Consider the following 26,625-nt stretch of genomic DNA (forward strand, 5'->3'; position numbering starts at 1 on the left):
AGCTCGCCTCTTGACTACAAAAATGGGGGGCGCTAAAAAATAATTTATTCTCAAAGTGGGCAGTAGACTAAATAAGTTTGGGAACCACTGAGCTAGAATGTTGAAATTTCGTAAGTAAAATCTTTTAGCACATATTTTTAGGGATAGAATCTGTAAACATTTGTTTTTACAATTATATCACATTTTTTATCCATTACAAACTCATATTTGCATCTAAATAATATATCTGGGAGGCCTATGTTCAGCACTGGACGTCCTGTGGCTGAGATGTTGAATATGATGATGATGATAATGAGCATGGGAGACGTGTTTAATGAATCTGAAAATTAACTTATAGTTAAGTTTTTGGACTCAAAAAGTAATCATAGGAATAAAAAAGAATACGGAACCCTCCTTTTGAGTTCGACTCACACTTCACCGATTTTTAATAACTTATACGTAATTCCCAGTAGCTATCAATATAAAATGCTCCGTGACACACAGTCACGACATACATTACAATGGAAGGAAGGATGTATAGGTACGCTTACCTCAGTCAGTACCTGAGGTATTTGTTACGGCTAATGTGATAAATTGAAAATCTATATATATAAAAGAAAGTCGTGTTAGTTACTCCACTTATAACTCAAGAACGGCTGAACCGATTTAGCTAAAAATTGTCAGGGAGGTAGTTTAGAGCCAGGAGAAGGACATAGGATACTTTTTATCCCGTTCGAAATTAAAAAAAAAGTCTGCTTATTTATTGCCATTAAGGCGGAACAAAGTTCGCCGGGTCAGCTAGTTATTAATAATAACCGGTTATTATGAATAATTACCGACAGTCGCGGTAAAAGTGATAAATTAATCACATTTAACAGTGATTATTTAATAATTCAACCTTAGTACTAACAAATTTCATAAAAGAGAACAACATCTTGTGTACGTGCTCGTGTACAGCCAAACTTTTGAACGTTTTGATATCATATATTAATATAATTTGGCACAATGAGTTTGGAATGTTTCTTGCATAATATTACTTTTCCATGATGCCTTTAACATAATGTTTTGATTTAAAGTGAAAAATAGGTTAAGGTGCGGCGGGGGTGGCCCTTGGGCCACCCCTAAGCCGCATATTTAGTTTTATACACACATAAATGACCTCATATTAATCACATTTACCAAATCATGCGGTAATTATTCATAATAACCGGCGATTATTCATAATTTTCACGTTTATCACTTTGACCGTAACATATTCACTAACATTACTTTAACACTTTCTATAGCTTACAAATGTCTAAAAATATAACTCAAAGGTGACTGAGTGACTGACTGACATAGTGATCTATCAACGCACAGCTCAAACCACTGGACGGATCGGGCTGAAAGGCATGCAGGTAGATGTTATGACGGAGGCATCCGCTAAGAAAGGATTTTACGAAACTCCACCCCTAAGGGGGTAAAACGGGATCTACGCGTACGAAGTCGCGGGCGGCCGCTAGTTTTTATATAAAACGAGATGCATCCTCATTTCGCAAAGGCATCATTTATATTATTTGACCGCTCAGCAATAAATCAAAACAATATTAATATCTCCTTTGACAGTTATAGTGCCGCCATTTTGTCCTGAGAAACGTCAATTCAAAAGATTAATGAAGGCAAAAGACAATTTCTTTAACTTTCTTTATTTTTCACTTCTGTCGCCGATAGTCAAATTAGATATACAGGGTGTCCCATTAATGGGCTATCAAACAAAAAGGCTTTCTGCAGGTAAATATTTGACCGCAATCGCACCTGGTGTTAAATGAGATGCAGTCTAGGATGGTACATATCTACCTGTAAGTGCCTATTCACTCTCGCCTTGAAAAGGCCCGGATTATAATGTTCGGGAAAGACAGAAGCAGACAGCGAATTTCAGTCCCTAGCTATTCGCATTATAAAAGAGTTATCGAAAAAATTGTATTTTATTAAATGAAGACGTAATCAGTAATCACTACATAGTATAAAACAATGTCGCTTTCCGCTGTCTGTCCCTTATGCTTAGATCTTTGAAACTACGCAACGGATTTTGATGCGGTTTTTTGGTCTTTTCCACGTTGATCACCTGGCTTTGATCACCCAGGTGTTAAAGGGACTTCCAGCGACAATTTAGTGTTCTTTGATCACCCACGGATACGATGCCCTGGGTGATCAACGTGGACTCCAGTTAAATTATTATTTTAGTGTCCTTTGATCAGATAGAGTGATTCAAGAAGAAGGTTTTTTATGTATACTTAGCACCAGTGCGTAGCCGGGGCGGTCCGCTAATTTAATAATATAATTAATGTACAGTTTTTCAGGATGTAGGAGGCTGTCAACTACCTAATTAAGTAACTCTACAACAAAAAAATTATCCTGAAAACCTTAATAAACTCGGTACTTTCTGACCGCATCCTATTATTCGTAACGTTGTAATTAAGCAAGCTAAAATAGACGCAATTACATGGAGTTAAGTGCGGCCTTAAAAAGTTTAATTCCTATGGTTTCACTAACTTAACGTCATTAGTGAGAAATTTTTGACGTGGCGGTGTAGAGGCTGAGATACAGCGGGGTCCATAAGCGGTAGCGGGCATTAATATACATTGTAGATCGTGCCATCTACAAAGACGCGCCCCACCAATGTTTGGTCTCGGTCGCGCGGGGTGCGGGGAGTTTGATCGGAGCAATCCGAGCGTCATTATTATAGTGTGCGTGTGCAGTTGTGCACTCATGGATAATTTAGCGTGTACCGATAACACTCAAACATTAGCGGAAGAATGGTGGGGCGCGTCTTCGTGGATGGTAGGATCTATAGCTACTCTCAATAATCAATACTCAATACTCAAATCTTTATTGCATTTCACAGTGTACATTAGGTCTTAAATATATAATTGGATCACCATGAACCCTGTCGGGCACAACAACTCTACAGTATAGGTACACCATACCACAGAATAAATAATAGTAGTACCTAAGTGTCAAAGGTGTCACGAACTATTTGACGCTGACTGTATAGAAAAGAGTCTTAAATTCCGTCATTCCCATTTCCCATTTTCTCCCACCATTTTTGTGTTGTTTGAAATGTGGGCGTAAAATAATACAATGTATTTATCTCTCGTTTAGGAATCCTACGAAAGTTTATAAATGCCCAAATTAAAAAAAAATCCTAGAAAATTTATAGCGGTTCTAGTAATTTTCCAGTGACAGATATACCTAAACCAAAAAGTTAGTTGTCTCCACTATTTTTAAAAACCAACCTTTTATGGTAAAAAGATCCTTCTGGGTAAAAGAGAAAGAGTGGTTAATAATTTAAAAAGTTAATTCGTTTATGTGGAATAAATTGGAAAACTAGTTTTTTAATTGATTTGATTGACGTAAGAAGACTTTCTCTAGTACGAGTAAGTAATCAAACAAATAATGAAATATTTCTTTGAATGAAAATTTTCCCTGAAATGGGTAACCCAACAAAACAAAAGGGTCGTAACAAATAGGTACCCTGGCAACCACAGATCACAGAAACTAAAGGGAGATGACAAAGGGGCAGGCGGGGCCGGTTTCGCAGCAATATGCCCAAAAACTACTTCGACTAACGCGAATATTCGCCTTTGTCTGATTCGAAATTGATGAAAGGATATTCGCATTTTATAGCCTACCCTGGCAACCCTACAAAGCGCGAAGAAACCAGTGAAAGCTGGCAACCTTAGACTTCTAATTACGAGGCGGCAACAAAGGGAATTCCGTGAATCACTGACGCTACACGCACCGACTTGCTGTGGTGGACACAGCCCGGGGAAGACAGACTACTCAGCTTGTACAAAATCTAGCCCCCAAGATGTGTTTAGAGAATTTCAATTTCGAATTTGCTTCACGGAGCGATGATTCCCATCCATATAAAATGCCGGGTGCGAAAGTGACAGTGTAAGACAGTTTTTTAACTTGCTCAGAGTCCTGCCCAGCTAGCGCGTCATGATAAGATATACATAATATTGGATGTTAATTAGGTTAAATACGTTAAATTGTCGGAAGGAGTTCAATATTATATTTGAACTCACCAGTCTAAAAGGCAACGTAGGAGGACCTAAAAATGAGCCTTATGCAAATCACAATCATATTCAAGCCTCCGATTGATTAAATTGGATAAATAAATAGGCTCAAAACTGAATTCAAATTAAAGCATTTTAAACGATTTTGATTGGTTGAACTAAATCTACTATGACCGAGATTTAATCCAAGCAGAGTTTATAAATTCATAGACCTGAATTCTTGAGTGTAAATAATAATTAATAGGTACTCAAGTGCCGTCTCACAAACAGCTCTCACACTTGTATTCACAAACGATGCTTGCTTAAGTGAAGCAGCAAATCGAACGCACAGCGTTGAATAGAACCCTGTGCGTTCACGCGCACTGTGAGGCCTCATAGTAATGTTTGTTAATACGGGCGTCAGTCACTGAGAGGCAGCACTGAGACTCAGTGGCCTGGCTGCCAATTTTCGCCTGTGCCACATACTTGCGCTGTTTGACCGCATCCACTGATGTAAGCCGATAAAATATTTGATAATCCTCCCTAATGGGTAGAACTTGAAATACCTGAGCCGCAGGCATTGTCACTGTGATAATATCAAGTGATATTCACTTACCTAGTATTTATTTGCTAACTGTCGAACAAAGGTATTTTAGATGGAGGATAAATCTGTCTATTATTGCAGGGGCAAAGGTTTGGTTGTATTTGTATGTAATCTTACATTAACTGCTTAAAACATTAAAGTTTTTTTTTATTTAGTCGACAGAAGTTAGTAACTAAACTTAGTTTTACCCCAAGAACTAGATATACAATATACATCAGTAAAGTCTCTTACATTTTTTATGCAAAATATAAAGCTATTACGACCATTTAAGCTGTTACAGTGCTTAGCTTGACGAGTTTGCCGTCGTACGTCCAGAGTAACTAGAAAAAAAACTAAGTAAAAAATACTTATTTACAAAAATGGTAGTATTTAAAAATAACCAGCAGTGCGATTCTATAAAACTCACTGTAAACATCGAATGTAAATCCGCAGTGAATTCTTGAATTGGCATTCTATAAACACGACTGTCAATTCGAATTTACTCTAGCGCTACACTTGTGAGCGTGGCAGCGAATTAAACTAAGGTGACCGTGTGATTTTGACAATTAATGTATGTGATGACGTCTTAAGTGGCATTCTGTAAGGTAATTCCCCACTCACTTCGAAGCGAACTTACCACTCGAACACGATCCAAAGTGTCAAATAAAAAGTTAGTATTTTGTGAGCGAGATTAGACGAAGGTTTACACAATTGTGTTGAAATATATTTTAAATAGCGTTAAAAGGTGTTATAATTAGTTTTTCGGTATTTACTTAAACTTAATTAAGCTTAATAACGATGGCACGAATGTTTTTATTAAAATCTCTAGCAGAAGAGGCTCATGCTTTGGATACGTTAGAAATGCGTCGACAAGCTACCCAAATTCGTAATTTAAAGCTATTAACTCGAGATAATGACTATGTAAACGTATATAGATTATCCAAAGAACTAATTGACCAACTCGAATATGAGTTACTACCTCTGTTAAAAATTACAAAACGTCGAGGCAAAGGGATTTCAACTCGAGTAAAGGTAAGTTATTTAACTTTAATTTAGTAAAGTTATTATTTCTTAGATATTATAACACAGTTGGTAATAGATTTCTAATCGTGAATACTTACTTATTTATTAAGTAAAAAATCATGAAAACACTTATCATAATGCTTCTCAGTTTTTCTGTCACATAAGTTTTTTTGTAAGTTTTTGCAGTCTTAAACAATATGATACATCATACAACTTAGCTAAACAAAAAATTCTACTAGTTACTCAAATGCAATGCAACTATGTACTTAGGTACTTTTACCAAGGGAACTAAGTAGGTAAGTCAAATCAATAGTCAATACAAATACTTAATAAAAAATTAATGTTGCTAAGCGCAAAACTCGAGAACGGCTGGATTATTTGGCTAAATGTTTTTTTTTCATATGTTCCTTAGGTACCACGGAACGTTTATATGGCGAGAAAAAACATAAAAATTATGTAGAAATTTATAGGCCTAAAATACTTTCTGTGACAGAGCGAAATTTACGCAGGCGTAGCTGCAGGCAAAAGCTAGTACATAATGTAATTAACTTTTCATACCTATTATCAGCAATCAATGATTTAGTATGGGGATGTTAATTTTTTTCCGAGAATTTGATCCGCGGCTTCGCCCGCGTGGAATTTTGTCTGTCACAGAAAAACTTTATCGCGCGCGTCCCTGTTTCAAAAACCGGGATAAAAACTATCCTATGTCCTTTCCCGGGACTCAAACTATCTCTATGCCAAATTTAATCAAAATCGGTTCAGTGGTTTAGGCGTGAAAGCAAGACAGACAGACAAAGTTACTTTCGCATTTATAATATTGATGAATAGTTCGACCTCAATTAGATTTAAATAATAAGATTACATATTAATTTATTTCACAGATATTATGCACCTTGTCGTTCCTAGCGAGTGGCAGCTATCAAAAAATTATTAAGGAAAATGTACGCACGTATTTATCGCAGCCATCAGCATCTCGCTGCATAAACGAAGTGGTGGAAGCTTTAAATAATCCTGATATAGTAAAAAAATACATAAGGTTTCCTCAAAATTCACAAGAGAGGCAAATTTTAAAGGAAAGGTATACTAAAACGTAACTCATAACTTTAGATCTCTAACCTTTTTTCATTTTATTTTTTACTAGCTTTCCGCCCGCGGCTTCGCCCGCGTGGAATTTTGTCTGTCACAGAAAAACTTTATCGCGCGCGTCCCTGTTTCAAAAACCGGGATAAAAACTATCCTATGTTCTTTCCCGGGACTCAAACTATCTCTATGCCAAATTTCATCAAAATCGGTTGCGAGGTTTAAGCGGGAAAGCGTAACAGACAGACAGACAGACAGACAGAGTTACTTTCGCATTTATAATATTAGTTGGGATGTAAGAACCTTGATCTTACTGCTTAAACTTCACATTACTTACAGATTCTACAGAAAGTTCAGCATACCAGGTGTAATTGGTTGTATCGACGGCACATTAGTGGCATTAAAAAAACCAGCGGAAAACGAAGAACGTTTTTACTGTCGCAAAGGTTACCATGCAAGAAATGTGCAATTGGTAGGTAATTACAGTTATTAGATTTAAAAAATGCAACTTAGAAGTTTAAAATATTATATTGGATTTCAATCTTTTAAACAAAATCAAAATGTGCCGCTGATAAAGCATAGCTGGTCTTCCTCCTGTCCATTGACAGGTGAAAAAAATGTTCTACTCGAAATAGGTTTAATTTTTTTTTTTTTTTCAGATAACAGATGCAGATTTGAATATTTTAAATGTAGACCCAAGTTATGGTGGTGCTACGCACGATAGTTTTATTTTTAACCACAGCGTAATAAAAGACCACTTAGAGGCGTTAACAAATGCTGGCGAACAAGTGGTTTTGCTTGGTGAGTTAAACTTAAGTGTGTGAGGTTGTTTTAATGTTTGTACTGTGTAGTTAGTTGATGCTTATTTATAATTATTTTTTTCAGGGGATTCAGGATACGCTCAACGCGCCTACCTTATGACGCCAGTGAATGGCGCGGAAGATAATTCCCCAGAAGCACTTTATAACGACCTTCATTCGACTGCTCGCAACTCAGTCGAAAGAACAATCGGTCTGCTGAAGGGACGATTCAGGTGTTTGTTGGTACATAGAGTACTCAATTACCATCCCGATATAGTTGGCAAAATAGTAATTGCATGTTGTGTTTTGCACAACTTATGCAATCGCGCAGGAATGCCAGCATACGTCATTACAGAAGACGAAAGACAAGAAGAGGTACAATTAATTGCTAGCATTCAAAGGAGGCAAACTAGAGATTTACCAACAAACACCGATTTGGCTATGGGGCAATTATCCAGGCATAATTTAATAAATATGTTATGGCGTTCACGTCGTACTAATTGATATTTTGTGTTAATATATTGTTATTTATTAGGTAGGTAGTATTTTTAGCTTTAACCCAGATACTCCTGAAACTTTTTATACTTGTCAATTTTTATAAATTTTTAGTATGTTTCTATATAGAGGTCAAGTGTCCACAGAAAAATATTAGAAAAATTATTGGTCAACTGGAAAAGCCGGAAAATGGGTGGTGTTTTAACACCTGGTCGGAGAATCTACTACCACAACTACTACTATGAGAAAAAACCATAGTATGATTTTGTTAGGTTTAAGAGTTAAAAACGAGTTGTAAATTATACTCATTTATTTAAAAAATACCAAAATCTTATTCAGAGGTATGGTATATGGTAAGACATAAATCATAGCCTAGGATGCTTTAGTACGTGGCGCATTTTTTACACCAAATTGATTTTTTCTAGCAAAATTTTACATGTCAGTTGCGTGTAGTACTCGTAAGTAGTACATAGGGAGGGATGTAAGCTCAGTGGACCCAGGTTGTGGCGCCATTCTTCATAAATATTGTTTCGGAGTATGACTGCTTTGCCATGTATATTTTAGACATTTTGGCACAGAACCTTCACAGAAGGTACTTGCACTATATTTAATTGCATTGTTGTAATTGTGATTGCGGTAGGTACTTACTTTCATGGCAAAAGAACTAACTGCATTGGAGGCATCATTTCATTCATTTCGTCTTACTTTAAAAAATCAGAGAGCGGGATGTTATCATCTTTATCTGAAGAAGACTTGTCTTACAGTACTTCTACCTAGGCTCTAAGTTGCGAACCTGGAAGTTCACGAAAAAATAGCAATAGAAAACTTACACGCTATAAGTAGTAATGCAGAAGCAACGGATGAATATTCTGGTGAAGAAGACCACGTTACCTTACAAAATCTTCCAGGTTATAGTTAGATAAAGGGAACCAGGCTAACCTAGAAGATTTTGTAAGGTAACGTGGTCTTCTTCACCAGAATATTCATCCGTTGCTTCTTCATTAGCATTTTCTGGTGGTAAAATTGCTATGTGATTCGGTATCTGAACATCGTCGTCAATGTTTTCTTATACGTCCACAATTTCGTGAAGTCTCAGCGGTCTTTTATATCGTGGCCTAAACTTTTAATGAATATACAGGTTAGACGTCGATTATGCGACCAGGTGTTTAAACACCGATCGTAATTTTGTCATAAAAAGTCTCAAAAATGTAAAGCTTTTCAAAAACATATGTTTATAGTTTTGTAGCTAACAGTAGTACATAAAATAATAACTAGTATAATCTGAGGTATAACTAGCAAGTTTATGAAATATCTTACCATTTATTAGACGTTTTTGCACAAAACTAAATAACAGAATTCAAAATAATAAAAAACTAACAAAATAAAGCAAATATGCGATATCGAACATACTCAATTACAGCTTGATTCGTAATGAAGAGAAAATACAAGGAACAGTAAACAAATTCTCGATATTTTTATAATTTATCTGAGGATATTCCAAACTACTTTTTAGCGGTGTTATAACGCCTGGTAGGAGTAAGTGGGTTAATTGTATAAGTATTTTAAGTTAAATTTAACGATTATGTCACATTATTTTTTAGTTCTGTATTAAATTAACTATTTTTATACTACACATGTACTTTCATAATATACATTAGTCTAACACAACTATTGGTATTATTATTCTTTGCAATTGATAAAATGAGATAAGGAAAAAAATATTAAGTCTTGTCTTTCGTAAAAAAATACATAAAATAACTCGCCTGTTCCACCTTCTCTAAGTAGATACACAGGTGGCGATTGATTAGAGCATCAAGGAGTCTTAATCAGGCACTGTGTACAAACTTTCATTTAAAGAAAAATGAGGCAATTTAAAGAGGACCACGGGCTCCCGTTTTTTCCATACTTTCTGATAGTTTACAAAGTCAAACACTAGTGAAAACGTATGTAAGATGACATTTAGTAACATAGATTTTTGCCTCATTCTAAATAAAACGCTTGTATGAAAACTGTCCATCTAGGCTTTATTAATCTAAAATTTAAGCATATTACAATAACAATCTTTTAAGGGTAGTAAGTACTTAGTAAAAAAACTTTAATAAATAAAACTATAATTATCTCTAATCTCTTTTAATTGCCTCTGCTAAAGCTTCCAACCCTTTTCCGATTGCAGTCACAGCTTCGGCACATGTCTGCAGGATTTGCACGAAAGACCTTTGAATTTCCAGCTGCTGTTCTTCCACCCTTAGGAATCTCGCAGTAAACGTTGAGAATTCAGTTCGCCGTTGAGACGGTGGAGCAGCAACAGTAGAAAGTGGAGGAGCTGTGTGACGCGACACTGAAAAATTACACAAAAATAATAAGTATAAAAACTCATAATGGCACATTCGTACATATGAATGACATAGAATCCATTTATCAAGTTAGATAAACTTTTGTATCGTATTTTGTACTTACATACAGATTCGGGTTCTCGACTAGCATGAACTCTGGTGCGGCGGGAAGGGGAAGATATTGGCGTCGACCGTGATATGTTCACTTGACGTATTGCTAAAAAAGATATAAACATAATTAAATGGCTTTTTTTACATTTACAGCTATTTACATTGAAATGTATTATTTACATTTACAGTGAAAGTGAAGTGTTACGTGTCCCTAATCAGTTGTTCATCTCTAGGCCAATAAATGTGTAGGTGGTAATGTTTTATTTATTTTAAAAATATTGATCACAACTAGTTTGTCTCCTGGCCTTTAAATATTTAGAATACTAGCCAAGTTACTTGTTATTAATTGGTACAAAGCCTTGTGGAGAATTTTTTTTCGGACTGGAGAGACGATCTTGTTTTAGTCATATAGAGTCCCTAATTAGTTAACCACGACTGTACATTATACAGTCTTTATACATCATTATGTATGAGGCCAGTTGATATTATCAACAGATTAATAGGTATGCAATCATGAACAAAGCCGCATTTTACTTAAATTTTAATATCATCATTGGTCACTTACATGAAGAAGCAGCATTTCTACGACGAATCACTTGGGTGGAACCGCGGCGTGAAGGAGAAGGTGTGGGCATCGGTAGTGGACTGGGTGTTTGGGAAAGTGTTATTGGTGGAGGGGAAAGGCTAGGATGATAGCTAAGGGCAGGTTCTGCAACTGTTTCTAACTGTAGATCCTGTAATAATAGAAACAATCATGAATAACGATACCTATTTATAATATTAACGTTAAATAAATAATTATATTATAGAGAATTCCAGAGAAAATTGGTAGTGTAATAGTAATTTTAAAGCATAGCATTAAAAATATATGCAAATATAGAATAAATATGTTATAAATAATACCTGAAAAATGTTGTTTGTATGTTGACTTGTTTCAACAGCTGAGCTGGAAGAGCTGTCAAACAGTCTTCTTGCTACATTAATACTATGTACAGATCTTTGTTGACTATCGGCCATCTCCTGAGAGCCCTAAAAATAAGTATAAAAGTTACAATTTGCACATTACTTTAAGCTATTTTTAACTAAGAATTATTTTTAATAATAATATAAATAAGCAATTTTTAATTAGAAACTTCTTTTACCCATGTGATCTTATTTTACAGAAAAACAGCTAAGAAGAAATTCAATAACATATATCTACTGTATGTTGCTGAGACAGATTCATGTTAGAAACACTTAAACTGAAATACTTACATTGTCGGTTCTTACATTTTGTATTTCTTGACTTGATAGTGTACTTTCCTGGAATAGAATAAATGTATTAAAAAATATTAATGGATTGTAAATGAGTAACAAGAAGTGACTATCACTGTAAATTTTTAAGACACAGGTTAGTTTGATTTTTAAGCTCTCAGCTAAATTAGCTTAGGCTAATTTATGCAAAACGTTACCACTATATTTATATTATGTTTTTACCGGAAACGGCTCTATTGCTAGATGTGCATCTCCTGTGGAAAACCCTTCACCGCCACACAAAGCAACTATTCTTTCTTCAAGTTCAGAGAGCTCCACCACCTCCTCCACCCCTCCACCAGTCCTACGCCTAGCAGCAGCGCGTGCTGCAACTTTTTTTTTTGTGGCATTTTTTTTGTCAGCCCAATACTACAATCAGATATAAAAACACATTGTTAGTCTTTAAACATTATTTAAAACGTATATTCCTAAACTCAAAGATAGATGTAAAATAAACAATAATGAAATCATGAATCTAACCACATTTCAGACCACCATTCGTTTCATATCTCAAGTGGTTTGCTAAAGAATGTTAAGTGGATCTAACATGCAGGTATACAAAAGCGATACTAACCTTGGTCCATTGTTTGTAGCTTTTTATAGTGCCACCTAAACTATTTAGGCGCACGGCTAATTCCTCCCACTGTCGTCTACTTCTTTCTCTGGCATGTTGAGTTCTCAAGAAACCCTTCGCCAAGCCAGGGTTCCTTTCCATGAACTCGACCAGAGTTTCAACTTGGACCGACGATGGATGAGAGGAACGTGTCTCATTTGGACTGTAACAGTTTTTGACTAATTAGATTATTACTTACGTAGCTTTCATAAATCATCTATAAATTTCACAAACACAGATAAATACTTACTTCATGTTAATTTCACTATTTTCGGCACTTAATTCGTACGAAATGAAAACGTAAACAATCTGTGCAACAATCAACAAGTTGTTTTGACATTTTGTTTTTTAAATCTTTGTTGAGGTGCATAGATTATGTTCGTGCTATGAATTAAAGATTTTTGGTTTTAAACGTAAAATCTGCCTTAAATTATTTAGATTATGAAATTTTAGCTAAAGATACATTTAATCATTACAAGATTTGAACCAAAATCCCTATATTTTAAATAAAAAACTTGAATCGAAAAACTCGACTAACATTTTGTTGCGTGTGTCAATCTCTAGCCCACCTCACTGTTCACTTGTCTTCACTCGCGCTGAGAAATGTTTATAGAATGCCGAATCAAGGTCATTTTGTAATGTATGTGAAGGGACCGTGAATAATGTTTCGAGAAGTGAGTTTTTGTTAGAATTTTATAGAATCGACATACAGATCTTTGTTGACTATCGGCCATCTCCTGAGAGCCCTAAAAATAAGTATAAAAGTTACAATTTGCACATTACTTTAAGCTATTTTTAACTAAGAATTATTTTTAATAATAATATAAATAAGCAATTTTTAATTAGAAACTTCTTTTACCCATGTGATCTTATTTTACAGAAAAACAGCTAAGAAGAAATTCAATAACATATATCTACTGTATGTTGCTGAGACAGATTCATGTTAGAAACACTTAAACTGAAATACTTACATTGTCGGTTCTTACATTTTGTATTTCTTGACTTGATAGTGTACTTTCCTGGAATAGAATAAATGTATTAAAAAATATTAATGGATTGTAAATGAGTAACAAGAAGTGACTATCACTGTAAATTTTTAAGACACAGGTTAGTTTGATTTTTAAGCTCTCAGCTAAATTAGCTTAGGCTAATTTATGCAAAACGTTACCACTATATTTATATTATGTTTTTACCGGAAACGGCTCTATTGCTAGATGTGCATCTCCTGTGGAAAACCCTTCACCGCCACACAAAGCAACTATTCTTTCTTCAAGTTCAGAGAGCTCCACCACCTCCTCCACCCCTCCACCAGTCCTACGCCTAGCAGCAGCGCGTGCTGCAACTTTTTTTTTTGTGGCATTTTTTTTGTCAGCCCAATACTACAATCAGATATAAAAACACATTGTTAGTCTTTAAACATTATTTAAAACGTATATTCCTAAACTCAAAGATAGATGTAAAATAAACAATAATGAAATCATGAATCTAACCACATTTCAGACCACCATTCGTTTCATATCTCAAGTGGTTTGCTAAAGAATGTTAAGTGGATCTAACATGCAGGTATACAAAAGCGATACTAACCTTGGTCCATTGTTTGTAGCTTTTTATAGTGCCACCTAAACTATTTAGGCGCACGGCTAATTCCTCCCACTGTCGTCTACTTCTTTCTCTGGCATGTTGAGTTCTCAAGAAACCCTTCGCCAAGCCAGGGTTCCTTTCCATGAACTCGACCAGAGTTTCAACTTGGACCGACGATGGATGAGAGGAACGTGTCTCATTTGGACTGTAACAGTTTTTGACTAATTAGATTATTACTTACGTAGCTTTCATAAATCATCTATAAATTTCACAAACACAGATAAATACTTACTTCATGTTAATTTCACTATTTTCGGCACTTAATTCGTACGAAATGAAAACGTAAACAATCTGTGCAACAATCAACAAGTTGTTTTGACATTTTGTTTTTTAAATCTTTGTTGAGGTGCATAGATTATGTTCGTGCTATGAATTAAAGATTTTTGGTTTTAAACGTAAAATCTGCCTTAAATTATTTAGATTATGAAATTTTAGCTAAAGATACATTTAATCATTACAAGATTTGAACCAAAATCCCTATATTTTAAATAAAAAACTTGAATCGAAAAACTCGACTAACATTTTGTTGCGTGTGTCAATCTCTAGCCCACCTCACTGTTCACTTGTCTTCACTCGCGCTGAGAAATGTTTATAGAATGCCGAATCAAGGTCATTTTGTAATGTATGTGAAGGGACCGTGAATAATGTTTCGAGAAGTGAGTTTTTGTTAGAATTTTATAGAATCGACATACAGTTCATCTACTTACTCATTCACAAACTTAAACACCTGCTTTACTCGGAGCTGCCTTGATAAATGACACTTCACACGAACATTTACACAAAAAACAATCAAGTGACAAGAAAACGGTGATTACGTTCCCAGTGACAAGTATCGATATGTCAGTAATCACAGTATCATTACTGATCGCGTCCTGGCCGGCGAGAAAAAAGAAAAAGATAAAGCCAGTGTGATGTTTAAAAAGAAAATGAATTTACTTTTTTATGTTTTCTTTTTTATTGAGTAAAGCGTACGTAAATCTTAGTGGCCAGTGCCGCTAAACGGATTTTTGGTAAATAAAAAATATTTTAATTTTGTGTCCTTTTAGGAATTCTAAGAAAACAAAAAGAAAAACTGCCTCATTCAAACTTAAATAATTATTTGACACTGACTTAAAACCTCGTTAGTAAATGGTGCTACAAGTTTACTTAATCACAAAAGCGTAACTCAAATGGTAGTGTGGTAACACTGACACAGTGTGAAAATAAAAACAAACGCGCCGCCATCGCGCCATTTTCCTACATTAATATTTTCCCGCGTTTTGCCGCCATTTTTCTTTTTGCGTTCCTAACTTCTCAGCCCATTATAAGAGTATAAATAATAGCAAAAAATGCGGTGCTGTGCGAGTGTCTACTTCTTTGTAATGGGCAGGACATTCCTGCTAATGTTACTTACATTATAAACATAATCTTTAGTTCCAGTTGAGATGTTATAATGCTGATACACAAATACACATGGTATAGACATAAACAGATGTAATCGATACATTATACAAACTATTTTTTAACAAAATTTCGTAACGTTTACCGAACGTATCCGTAGTTCAGTGGTCGTTGCCCACCAGCCGAAAAGTCGTGGGTTCAAACTTTTTGAAATGAAATATATTTATTTGCTTCAATCTTGAGTAATACAGTAAGGTGTTCTTAAAATGGTTAATTTTCTTCACTGGTTGGGTTTTTTTGGCGGTCAAGCTGTAGATCCTGGCTACACAGGAGTTGCAGCGGTGGGAACGATTAGTAGAATCATGAGGAAAGCCAATCCTGCTTAACAGTGAAGAAAAGGGAAAAAAGAAAATTCTGTTAGCAGTAGTTGATTTTATTGATACACAGCAGACAAACTCATCATCATCACCATCATTTCAGCCACAGGACGACCATTGATAAACAGGGCAGCTATGTTCCATCCTAGACTGCATCCCACTTAACATCAGGTGCGATTGTGGTCAAATATCTGCCTTGTTATGCATAAAAAAATTTAAAAAAAACATAGGATTCTCCCAATGATTTCCTCATCGCCCGGTTGGTAGCGGCCTGCATCCAGCGCCTTCCTGCTACCTTTATGAGGTCGTCATTTCACCTTGTGGGTGGACGTCCTTTGCTGTATTTTACTCATGAAACAGTCCAGATTTTCGCAGCGGATGTCAAAAACGATGGCCACCCTAGTTGTAGCTATCTGCTCACGATCGTGCGGTCAACATTCTACACTTATGGTTATTTATAGGTTATTTTCTAAAAATAGTAGGATCCACGCTGGATCCCCGTTTAATGGAAAAATGTATCTGTCGGTGTAATTTTCTCTAGATACATATGTACGTGTTCACCTAAACTCATCATTAACTTCGACTCCTCCTATGTTCTTCTGATTAATTTCTTTGCGGGTCCAATGATAGTTCAACTTTCCCCCGGGACAAACTTGACCTTCACTGGTTGGGTTTTTATTGGCGGTCAAGCTGTAGATCCTGGCTACACAGAAGTTGCAGCGTTGGGAACGAGAGGTGGGAATAGTAACGCAATTGGACATTCTCTATTTTTCAGTTACATCTTGCTAAACGGAGCGGGTTTTTCGGGAATTTAGTTTTCGAATTGTAATTCAGGCCGGGTTTAGAAAATTACAATGGAAAACTGCTCCATACAAAGATTGCATGAAATAAGAAAGGTATTTGTAAAAATTCAAACCTTAACTAATTTCGTGCGAACCAGAGATTAGCGCCAATTTTATTTTTCTCCATAACACAGATTATATCAAGATAGCTACCATAGATAAAAAATATCCCACAGCATAATCGCCGATCTTTAACTCTGAGAGTTTGTCTCTGCCTTGTTAGAAACTGACTGTGGTGTTAAAATAATCTTATTTTCTGATAGAATCTAGACTTTTTATGAGAAAGTCTATTTATGTGTTTGTATAAGAATTTCCCATGGAGTCGTGAGTTTTAAATGAGATATCTTTGTTTCTTTGTCTGTCTTTCTCATTCCTGTAGGGCTAAACGAATTTTGATGACTCTAGTATGGAGACAGATTAGACCTGAAAAAAACATCTGTCATACAAAAACATTATAAGGGATGAAAGTTTAGTTCACAAAAGTGTAGAAATAACTACACTTTTTGCAAGCCTAGCTTTCAGAAAACCAATTTTTAGCTTTCAAATGCATGTTTAAATTGACTTAAGTACCTAATTGATCGTCTCTACGAGCTAGCTACGAGCTCGTAGAGACGATGGCCGTTGGGGCAGGAAAGTTCTCGAGTGGCGACCACGGGCTGGAAGACGTAGCGTGGGCAGGCCTCCTACTAGGTGGACCGACGATCTGGTAAAGGTCGCGGGAAGAGCCTGGATGCGGGCAGCGCAGGACCGTTCATTATGGAAAACCTTGGGGGAGGCCTTTGTCCAGCAGTGGACGTCATTTGGCTGAAACGAAGACGAAGACCTAATTGATAGCTTAGATTTAGAAGGTACTAAAGGTTTAGCGCATAAATCAGTCAGTGCCTGGTGTTTTCGTGGAAGTCAATCTTCAGCGAGACTTCAGATTTATATGCTCTGTCACGTCATAATATGTCAATGTCATACCCCCTCCTGTGCCGCTCCCATACTTCAGGCATTGACTCAGTTAAGTGACTAGTTTAACTAGGTCCTATAGTGCAAAGTTTAACTAGGTCTCAACGCTCAAAATCTTGGAAGAATTTCTAGAAATTATAAATCAACTCGTTCATTGTGGAAAACCTTGGGGGAGGCCTTTGTCCAGCAGTGGACGTCATTTGGCTGAAACGAACGAACGAACGAAATCAACTCGTGAATATTTAATGAAAACCGGTATTTTCAGCAAAGATCTATAATTATTAATAATAAGCAAATGCTTTCCACAGCTATTAAGGTCAGTTATCTTAGCTCCCACGATCGACTTGATACGCTAAGTTTGTTTACATGCATCGGGGGCGTGTGAAGCTTTACATACTTATGCTATTGTTTATGAAATTGCTCTACAGGGTGGAAACGATAAGTGATCTTGGTCAATTATTTCAAAACTATACAAGATAACGAAAAAATGGTTTCTGATCCTAAAAGTGCTCTACCAAACGGTATTAATAAAATTTGCAAGTAGGCTTTTAAAAAGCACTCTTACACGTCCCAGTATTAACCCTACCACTGCTTCAGGACAATAAATGGGCCAGTGCTGAGAAGAAGCAGCGCAAGAAACTCAGTCACTATTGTTAACCTCTTTTTAAGAGATGAGTGCTATGTGACTGTATGAAATTTAAGGAAGCTGAAAACTTTGAATTTTCAGATAGATCCAGTTTATTATTGATACCGTTTGAAAGAGCTCGTAAAGCACGTTCAGGATCAGTAACCAGTTTTTTGATATCTTTTATAGCTTAAAAATAATCGAGTGATATTTCTTATCGTCCCACCCTGTATAAAGAATGCTATTGTTTTATGAAGTTGCTCTATAAATACCAGGTTGAAAGTGATGGTTAGTTTTTATAGAGATATGCAAATATTGATGTTTTTACATGGAGTTTTAATAGGACTTATAAGGTGCCAGTAGTCTACTTAATTATTAAGTTATAATGGGAAAAACTTGGACCGACGACATCATAAAGGTAGCAGGAAGGCGCTGGACGCAGGCCGCTACCAACCGGGCAGCATGGATAGCATTGGGGGAGGCCTATGTTCAGCAGTGGACGTCCTATGGCTGAGATGATGGTGATGATGATGATTAATGGGAAAAACTAGATAGACATGTAAAGAAGTGTTCCGTACATATCATTAATATACTTGTACACTTGTAAGTACAGCCAGCGTCAAATAGTTTGTTTCACCCAAAGTAGCCAAAAAAGTTCGCAACACGTCTTTGTTACAATTGAAATATGGTTGTATTGTCAACTGTTACATCTACTAAACAATTTGATATAGCAAGCACGAATTATCCTCAAGCTAGACTTAATACCCCACATTTTATTTTCAAACTTAATTGCAAGTAAAGCTGAGTTTTTAATAACTAAATTGCAGTTTTCATAGCGGCGGCAGCTAAGTGGTTAATACGGGGTTAGCACGAGACTATAAATCAAATCTTTGTGTATTTGTTACCATTATAAAGAATTACAGTTTGTAAGTTTGTTTGTAACGCCCGTATTCACAAACGATGCTTGCTTATGTGAAGCAGCAAATCGAACGCATAGCGTTGAATAGAGCTCTGTGATTGGTTCGTGTGTCACCCTGTGCGTTCTCGCGCACTATTAGACCTAATGGTAAAGTTTGTGAATAGGTACGGGCGTAAGACTTCAAGTGACTTGGCCCACTTTGACCTTGGTCCACGGGCCAAGTCGTATGATTGAATTTTTAAATAATATGTTTTCTACCGGCAACTGGGCCCACTCTAAGATTCTAGAGTATTTTTTTGTTGATTCGGTGTTTAATTTATTAAAAGGCACATTGAAGGTGGGCCCAGTTGCCAATATTTAAAGATTCAATCTGATGATTTGGGCGGCTTGACCCGTGGACCAAGCTAAAAGTGGGCCAAGTCGCTTAAGAAACGCTGGATTTGGACCGATTTGAAAATCTTTCACCATTAGAGTTCGAAAAAAATTCTGATGAACGGTACGAAGTTCGCCGGGTCAGCTAGTTTTGACTGGTTTACTGTAACTAACTATACCAAACGTCAAAAGTCTGTCAAAGTCCATACAAAAAACACCGGTTATGGATATAGTCACGGTTAAAAAAATGTGGCGCAACTCAGTCTAAAGCTCATAGCAGACTTATCAACTCGGAAAGGGATCAACACCGTATCGCCTTTCGCGAGCTGTCATCGCCATTCGCGAGCTGTCATCGCCATTCGCGAGCTGTCATCGCCTATCGCGTACTGTCAACCGCGAGGCGATAAGCAGGGTTACTCATCTAGCCGTGTAGCATGTAATGCCGTCTATGTAATGTAATGTAATGGGGTCTAGTGGTAATACCACCTGCTTCAGACGCAGAGGTTCCGGGTTCGATTCCCAGTGGGGGCATTTTTCTGTTCGGTTTGGTTGGTGGTAGGGCTTGTTCTAACCCCGCCTGGCTAGCTACCACCATCTTACCTAAGTCTGTCGCCATAACAACAATGTTAACAGCATTATTGTGTTCCGGCAGTTAGAGGTAAGATAGCCAGTTCCTCCGTGGTTGAGGATTCCGGGTGAAGCTCGCTTCCACTTTCGGCCTGATCGTCACTTACCATCAGGTGAGATACAGGCCAAGCACTTCCTCGTTGTGGATAAAAAAATATGTATCAGATACTGTATCAAGTGAGTACATAGGCACGAGCCCGCTGCGAGCTGCTCGTGCGTGGTTCGCAGGGAGATCGCAGCGACCCGCCGAGTGGCGGTATCACTGCGAGCACAAAGGCGGCTCGCAGTCGGATCCAGGAGCTCGCAGCCAGATACGCGATGACCGTGGACGAGCCGTACTCACTTGAAGGTTGCTTACGTTACATGCTACGTTACGTGCTACATAGCAGGTGAGTACCCTGCTATAGTGTGCGTTGCAGTATGGAGTTTCATACAAAGAATACTGATCGCCTCGTGTTGATACGGTTACGATCCCTTTCCTGCTTGATAAGTGTGCTACGTCCTAAATCCCACATTTTTTTCTGATGACATAGGCGGTAAAAAGTTCGCCGGATCATTGTTTATTACAACTACATAAGAAGCCAGTGGTTAGATTGATGTACCCAGCGTCAGTCGGCCCTGTCAAAGGTCAAGCCCATAGAACAAAATAAAGAGAGACTGTAGTTAGGGCAAGTGAGCCCATTTACGAGCGAAGCGGGTAGCGGGGCGTTAAGCTGACAGAAATTATTTTCAAACTTATAGCCCAATATGTAGTGTATTACCGATTCGAGGATTTCTAGTTTGATCCTTATCGTCATCATCATCATCATTATTAGGTCATAATAGTCTCTACTCATAAAAACTCATAAAACTCATTCATTTATGAAAGTAGGCTTTTAAAAAGCACTTTTACGTCTCAGTAATAAATAACCCTACCACTGCTTCAGGACAATAAATCAGTCAGATAGGTAGTTTGACTTAGTTTCTTCAAAGAACTTCTACTTTAACCCCCTTACTAATAAAAATTACACGCTCGTTGAACAGTGTTTTAAAGTGACGTTTAGTATGGAAATATCACTTTAAAACAGTGTCCAACAAGCGTGTAAGTTTTTATTGGTATGGGGTAAAAGTGCTTTGGAATCATTGCAAAATGTCAAATCCAATTGGATGGGCATTCCGCTTGCCGCTAAGCTACGCTCCACTCATCTAGTGTTAGAACACACGCACGATTCGCCACAGGCAAGGCGGAGTACACATGATTGATGCGAGCAATTTTGTGCACTAAAGCTGTTACGACACGATCTGAAATGCCCGCCATCAGTTGCGTTTAAAGAAATGTTTGTTAACCCTATAACTGGTGTAGAGAAAAATATTTTTCATTCGTTTTGAACTTTATCTTATTTCACACAATTTTAGCGTTTTATATTGCTAACAGATTGTATGCTTTACTAGCGGCCGCCTGCGACTTCGTACGCGTGGATCCCGTTTTACCCCCTTAGGGGTTGGATTTTGCAAAATCCCGTCTTAGTGAGCACCTACATTCTAAAAGGAACCCCCATGCAAAATCTGAGACTTCTAGCAATTGTAGTTTCTGAGATTTCGTGATGAGTGAGTCAGTCAATCAGTGACCTTTCGCTTTTATAGATATAGATTTAATAACTCTGTTCGTTCGTTCGTTTCAGCCAAATGACGTCCACTGCTGGACAAAGGCCTCCCACAATATCTCTGTACCTACCTTCGTTAAATTCTATCTTAAGACAGAATAGGGAACTACTTCCACTCTTGTGGATGTCGTAAAAGAAGAATGAAGAAATATGCAAACATCAGACTCAAAAAACCCGTCTGGCCAGCGTGGGGAGTGTAGGCCAAATCCTTCATTGGCCTCTGGTATATTAGAGAGGGTCGTGCTCCTGCAGTGGAGACTAAATGACCTGGGTTTGACGCAGACCGTACCATTCGCAAAATGTTCACACTCAGATAAAAACTAAAGTTTGACCATTTTTAAAACAATAGTTCAATTTGTAGGTTCAAAATATTGAACAACTTTTATCCGAGTGACCATTTTGGAATGGAACAAAATGAATGACCATTTTTGGGTGACAAAATGCGAATAAATTCGTGACAAATGCGAATGACAGACTACATTAAACGGGCCACGGCATATGCTGAGTGGAGTCCCATTGCGATGGGCATCGCTGTTGCGACAGGATAGCACTGCTCAGTTCACTTTTTATTTTCTTGTAATATTTATGTCCTATTTCTGTATTTTTTTCTGTAAACGTGCTATGTCCTTAACTAAGTGATGTTCATCGTAATAAATGTTTCTTTCTTTCTTTCTTCTTTCTTTCTAAACCCAATGACCTGATGATGATGATTCACAAGGCTTAAATCTATTCTTATCCTCAAAGAATTTTTTAAATCCACAACGAGGAATATCTTGGCCTGCATCTCACCTGATGGAAAGTGATGATTAGGCCGAAGGTGAAAGCGAACAGCAGAAATAAACTGGCTATTTTGCCTCAAGATTCATCCTTGATACTAGTTTCAATATCTCCGTCAGTGTGCACCCAGCACTAGTCTAGCCAGTCGGAACTGGCCTACAAAGGACAGGCCCTATTCAGTGTCAGTGGGGCGGCCACTTGTCGTGCCCATACAAGAGCTATGCGGATTGATACTGACCCTTCTGATAACAGCAAGTGTTAGCTACGGGACCATTCCCACTTCTCGTTCCCACCGCTGCAACTCCTGTGTAGCCAGGATCTACAGCTTGACCGCTAAAACCCAATCAGTGAAGGTCAACTTTGTCCCAGGGAAAGTTTAACTGTTATTGGACCCGCAACGAAATTAATCAGAAGAACATAGGAGGAGTTCGAAGTTAAGGTTCGACTTCCCTCCGTTGCAAAGCGGATGACAGGTTGTGACAAACAAAGGTTTAAAACCTTTAAGAAAAGATATGCACCACGGACAATAAACATCAATTAAGGTGACCTATCTTATGAGCTATTAGATACAACGACCGGTCCTGCGCTGCCTGCATCCAGGTGTTTCTCACTACTTTTACCAGATCGTCGGTCCACCGAATGGGAGGCGCTTACACCAGTGGTTCCCAAAGTTGTCTGGGCTACGACTCATCTAATACAAGTTCCCAATCTCGCGACCCACCTATAGGAAATTTTGCCCGCTGTCCAGCGGTTGGATTTGGATCGGTAGGGTGGTGTGTCGTTGTACAGGCAGGGCCCACTCACTGTTCGCTCACGACCCTGGCTTACACTACATGTTCCTTTATTATTCGACACTTAATAAGATATACTTATTCATGTTTTATTACTTAATTTTTCACTACTTAACTAATGGTTCTTTATAATGACTTTTAATGAGGCGCCATGGGCAGTATGGGCAATTACACAAGACGAATTCATAATCAAAAGCCTAACCGACGACATGTGCTTTTTCTGCATGGGGATAAGTTAGAGTAAGTAGAATTTTATGCAATACTAGCTGTGCCCGCGACTTCGTACGCATGAAAACCCGTTTTCGCAATATTTTTCATTTGTTTCTCTGCTCCTATTGATCGTAGCGCAATGTTGTATAGCCTATAGCCTTCCTCGATAAATGGGCTATCTAACACTGAAAGAATTTTTCAAATCGGACTAGTAGTTCCGGAGATTAGCGCGTTCAAGTAAACAAACAAACAAACTCTTCAGCTTTATAATATTAGTATCGATTGGTTGTAATTTTTCATAATACCTATCCAATAGGCTGAAATCATTAGCATCAAGGTAAACCAATTATTAAAGTCATGAAATGAAATGTTTTTACTGGACTTTTTTAAAAAGGATAAAGGCAAAATAACACCTTTATAATAAATGCGAAAGTAACTCTGTCTGTCTGTCTGTCTGTCTCGCTTTCACGCCTAAACCACTGAACCGATCTTGATGAAATTTGGCATAGAGATTGTTTGAGTCCCGGGAAAGTACATAGGATAGTTTTTATCCCGGTTTATGAAACAGGGACGCGCGCGATAACGTTTTTCTGTGACAGACAAAATTCTAGGCAGGCGAAGCCGCGGGCGGAAAACTAGTATCAAATAAGATGCCACATTGTTGTGTTAGCTTTATTATTGGCCTTTTAACTCATATGATATAGGAAGTACATAATACAGTAATGAGTAGACTTCGAAATCTCAGAAACTACAAGCAGTCTCAGAAACTCATCCTTTTAGATTTAGATCGTAGGATCACAAAGACGGGATTTGGAAATATCCAACCCCTATTGGGGTAAAACGGAATACACGTACGAAGTCACGGGCGACCGCTAGTTAAGCACCAATTCAGTTTCATTCATCAGACTTTTAAATATCCTATGAGTAACAAGTGGAATTCACAATCCTGATGTCAAATAAGCCACTAAGTATACAGGGTGGAAACAATAAGTGGATAACGATAAGAAGCTGGAAACATTGAATTTTCGGATAGTTCCAGTTTATTCTGTAGCCTATTATTGGCACCATTTAAAAGATCTCGTGAAGCACTTTCAGGCCCAGTAACCAGTTTTTCGATATCCTGCTTACTACATTATAAATGCGAAAGTTTGGATATCTGGATGTCTGGATGTTTGTTACTCTTTCACGCAAAAACTACTGAACGGATTTTGTTGAAACTTTACAGTATTATTGTTTGTAACCAAAATTACCATATAGATTATAATTTATGCCGATCTGTGATACTAAATTTCACGCGGGTGAAGCCGCGGGCAAAAGCTAGTCTTGTATAGTTTAGAAATAATCGAGTGACATCACTTATCGTTTCCACCCTGTATGTACATCCGACATCAATTGAACCTCGCTTACAACGGGTTACAAAAACGTTAACCTACAGGGTCAGTTTTCTTTACGCTGTCCAGTTTTATAGAACATAGATGTACCTACCTGTTTTGCCGGTTGTATGTGTTTGTATGTTTCTCGAACATGCCGATTGAATTCCCCGGATGTAGGTAGCATCCATTGAGATATAGAGAGATGCCAACTAATGTGATGAGTTCGAAACTCAGTGTCGCATTAGAAATTCACACACACAAAGTAATCAAAATATGTGCTCATTATCCACTGCGGTATCAGTACTCATTCGAATATTCTTTGGTACTACCAGAGTAAATACAAATGAGTAGGTCATCTTCATAGAAACGCACCGAGCTCGGTTTGTATGTGAGCGCGCGCCAATACGTATGCGGCGCGCACGCACACACTGACAAAATTCGGCGCAACTCCCCGCTAATACACGCTAAATTTTAACATACGTATTGGCGCGCTCACATACAAACCGCGCTCGGTGCGTTTCTATGAAGATGACCTTCTCATTTGTATTTACTCTGGTACTACGCAAGCAATGTAAACTGTTTACATTATGACGTCGCTACTGTCATCATTGCTGTCGCGAGCAATGTGTTCTGTTTTTGGGCATATTGCTGCGACACCGCCCCCCATTGTCACATCTCCCTTTAGTTTCTGTGATCTGTGGTAGCATCCTACACTTGATGATTTGATTTCGTGCTACTTTTTCTATATTTATAACGTTTATTACCTTTTTTATCACTAGAGGAGGCCTCTATTTATTAAATGACTTGTTAATAAATGACTTATATTTTGAAACTTAACAAATACGGGGAAATAATTTCCCATATTTCCATAATGACCGGTTGGTAGCGGCCTGCATCCAGCTACCTTTCCTGCTACCTTTGTGAGGCCTATGTTCAACACTGGACGACTTATGGCTAAAATGATGATGATGATGAATTTTACCACATTGCCAGGATTGACAAATTCAATGTTTTCTACCTCCTGATTTTTTCTATCTCCAGAACACAATCTATCTCTCACAAAATTGCTTTAAGCATGAAAAGTAAATAAATAGAGCTCCGGGTCGGGACTATTCCCACCTCTCGTTCCCACCGCTGCACTTCCTGTGTAGCCAGGATCTACAGCTTGACCGCCAATAACCCAACCAGTGAAGGCTAAATTTATCCCGGGTGAAAGTTAACCGTCATTGGACCCGCAACGAAATTAATCAGAAGAACATAGGAGGAGTTCGAAGTAAGGCTTGACTTTCCAGTGCAAAGACAATGACAGGTGACAAAACAACTATAAAGCTTCAATCACACCAACGCGTGCAGATTGCCATCGCGGCGCGATCATAGGCCAATGACAGGTCGCGCGACCCATGACAGTTCATGCGACCTGTCCAATGACAGCTCATAAAACTCTATTAATTTTGCAAGTAGGTCAATGCCTATGATCGCGCCGGCGATGGCGATCTGAACGCGTTGGTGTGGTTGAATCATAAATTCGCATTTATGATATTCCTACGCCCTTTAACTCGCTTCTCGCTTACAAAGTAACTGTATCTCTATATTTAAACTCGTTTAATTGTAGCCTATATTTAATTAATAGCGTTTATTTTTGTTTTTTTTCCTTAACGGAATCCTCCCAGGCGCCGAGTTATCCGTACTTATCTTGTAGGACTGGGTAATAAACTGGTCAAGTACGAGGCGCATTCGCACACGA

The 26,625-nt window shown here is 37.6% G+C and overlaps 1 protein-coding gene and 1 long non-coding RNA gene across 2 annotated transcripts in view; one reads left to right on the plus strand and one right to left on the minus strand.

The window, feature by feature from the left end:
• Positions 1-26,625, plus strand: part of LOC135085043 (uncharacterized) — a 95,244-nt gene that overhangs the window by 22,546 nt on the left and 46,073 nt on the right. The window lies entirely within an intron of this gene.
• On the minus strand, positions 10,200-11,048 carry LOC135085071 (uncharacterized). The gene is made up of 3 exons (XR_010260013.1): positions 11,013-11,048; positions 10,461-10,553; positions 10,200-10,341 (listed from the first exon to the last, which is right to left on the minus strand). It is a non-coding gene; the product is annotated as an uncharacterized LOC135085071 (long non-coding RNA).

Source organism: Ostrinia nubilalis, chromosome 27, assembly GCF_963855985.1.
Source record: "Ostrinia nubilalis chromosome 27, ilOstNubi1.1, whole genome shotgun sequence".
In the NCBI taxonomy this organism is placed as follows: Eukaryota; Metazoa; Arthropoda; class Insecta; order Lepidoptera; family Crambidae; genus Ostrinia; species Ostrinia nubilalis.